Genomic DNA, 2,553 nt, shown 5'->3' on the forward strand with positions numbered 1-2,553 from the left:
TCTTAGAAATATTCTCATTAATCCTAGCTTATTCTAAGATCAAGTCTCTCAAGTATGGCTATTTAGAATTAGAAGAATTATAGTAATTACCTAGGTAAGTTGACTGTTGTTGTTGATTCCACCCTTGTCTCTGTTGTTGTGGAGCCGAATTGTTGATGACGATATTTGCATCCTCCTGATATTGAGGGAATTCTAACCCCAAGTATTCTCCATAGGTGTTTTGAGCATTGAATGCTTCTTGAATGGCCTGATGATCTTTCTTGTAATTGGCTCGCTGTTCAAGCCAATTTAACAAGATGTCCATCTTGGTTGATAGTGCACAGACCACTTCTAGTACTTCTTTGCTCTTATTGCATGATTGAATATTGCATTGAGACCAGCCTTGATTAGAGGCTATTTTCTCCATAAGAGTTTCAGCGTTTCCAAGGGTGAGTGACATAAATGATCCTCCAGCAGTTGCATCTAGTTGTTTACGAGCTTTCTGAGTGGTAAAATCATTGCATGAGCAACCAATCTTCCATCCCATGATGATGACAATCTAAAATATATTCTTTGAAAAATTCCCATGCTTCTAGAATGGTTTCTCCCTTCTGCTATAGGAAGTTTGAAATCTTTCCTCTTAAGGCATTGGTCTTGCCTACAGGGAAGAACTTTTCTAGGAAGGCCTTTGAACACTTTGCCCATGTGGTGATATGATCTTTATTGATGTAGAACCACTACTTTGCCCATCCCACAAGTGAGAATGGAAACAAGAGAAGTAGTATGATGTCTTGAGCAACATCCTTGATGATGACTATGCTGCTAATCTCCATAAAATTCTAAAGATGAGCACTAGCATCTTCATGTGCCTTTCCACTGAATGGGGTAGCTTGCACCATATTGATGAGGCTTAGCTTGAGCTCAAACTCATGGTTGTTGGTTCTGAGTGTTGGTCTACTGCGGATATTCTCAGTGCTTGGAGCAGAGAATTCATGTAGAGTTTTGTCAGCCATAGCTTAGAAACTAGTGTTGAGCTTCCTCTTAATTAGGTTGATTTGATTCTGATTGGAAGTTGTTGGTGAATCACATCCAAGTCTACAATACCCTGTATAACATGTGAACTGAAGACAAACAAGGGTAAGCCTACAAAAGCAGAGGTTATGATTTCATCAATAAGTATTTATTTGGTCAATTCTCTTAGCCATGTGCCCCTCCCCAGCAACGGCACCAGAAATCCTTGTTGACATTTCTTAGCATCACTCTTTACTAAGTTGTGATCCCTAGCATGATGCCAAAAATGCATTGTTGGTAATTATTGAGAATACTTGTAAATTTATATATATACTAAGTAATCCAGAAGTGCACAGATAATGTGCCATTGTAGCATTTCACCCAGGAGAATACCGAGTATCATTATTTATAGTTTATCCATAGGGAGGAGCTATGGAGTTGTGTTGGCATAGAGATATTGACAAATATATATACTTATGATAAAATCACTCTCATGCTATAGCAGGGGTGTTAACGATAGTTATCATAGTTTATAAACTTAATATAACTTGAAATAATCCATGAAAATGATCACCAATATAGACTTAGGTTTTTAAATTGACAATTTCCACGAGTTTTGGTGAATATGTGTTTTCAGCAAGGTTATTTTAGAAAACCATCAAGGGGGATCAAAACATCAAATAAAATCATGCTTATCTATGGAGAAACCAACTCTAGAAGCCACGTCACCAAAGCAGAGGACAAGAGGGTGATAGGTGGGGCCGCCTGGCCCCACCTAGAGGCCACCCAACCCTTGGGGTCCAACCTGTCAGCCCCATTGTTATGTTAGTTCTTGTTGATGAAATCTGATCGGTAGTCTATCGAGGGGTATGCCCACGGTAGTAGATGAATCGGTGGAGGTGCGCGGGAGAAAACCGGATGATGACACAGAACTGCAAGAGACAACGATTAGATAGGTTCGGGTCAGTCGGCTTGATGTAATACCCTACATCATGTGTCTTTGTGGATTGTATTACAGTGTGTTTAGATGAAAATGAGGGGGGTCCCTACCTGCCTTATATAGCTTGGGGTAGCATTATAGATTGGTTATTTCCATCTTGATCGGTTTACAAGATAGGAAGTTACAGATCGTACAATATCTATCATATCCGAGCATATTTCATAGATCATTGAGGATCATCATGTTGCCTTGTGAAGCACGTCGTCCTACGGCATACTTCATGTGGCGTTGTCTTATGGGCTGGGCCTTGACTAGTGGCACGACCCGTGCATAGTCTTGTGGGCTAGGACTCCCCTAGCGGCTTGGCCCACGTGGAGCCTTGTGGGTACTAGGGGTCATACCCCACAGCTAGTCCTCGTGCACCTTACATCCACTGAGCAACACCATCTTGCATCCATCCGAGCTATCCAACTTGCAGCAACTCATCAGGATTAGTCTTCCGAGTAGTTCAAATAGGGGCCGAGCTGTTGAAGCAAGCGTCCGAGTAGTTCGAACGAGCGTCCGAGCTATCGAAGTGGGTGTCCAAGCAGCTGAGATAGGTGTCCAACTAGTTTAACTAGGCA

General features: G+C 41.6%; 1 non-coding gene across 1 annotated transcript; it reads left to right on the forward strand.

Annotated features, from left to right (window-relative positions):
* The first annotated feature begins 519 nt into the window (after positions 1-519).
* On the forward strand, positions 520-626 carry LOC136541160 (small nucleolar RNA R71). Its single transcript, XR_010780253.1, has one exon. It is a non-coding gene; the product is annotated as a small nucleolar RNA R71 (small nucleolar RNA).
* The last annotated feature ends 1,927 nt before the right edge of the window (positions 627-2,553 follow it).

The sequence above is a fragment of the Miscanthus floridulus genome, chromosome 2 (assembly GCF_019320115.1).
Source record: "Miscanthus floridulus cultivar M001 chromosome 2, ASM1932011v1, whole genome shotgun sequence".
Classification (NCBI taxonomy): Eukaryota; Viridiplantae; Streptophyta; class Magnoliopsida; order Poales; family Poaceae; genus Miscanthus; species Miscanthus floridulus.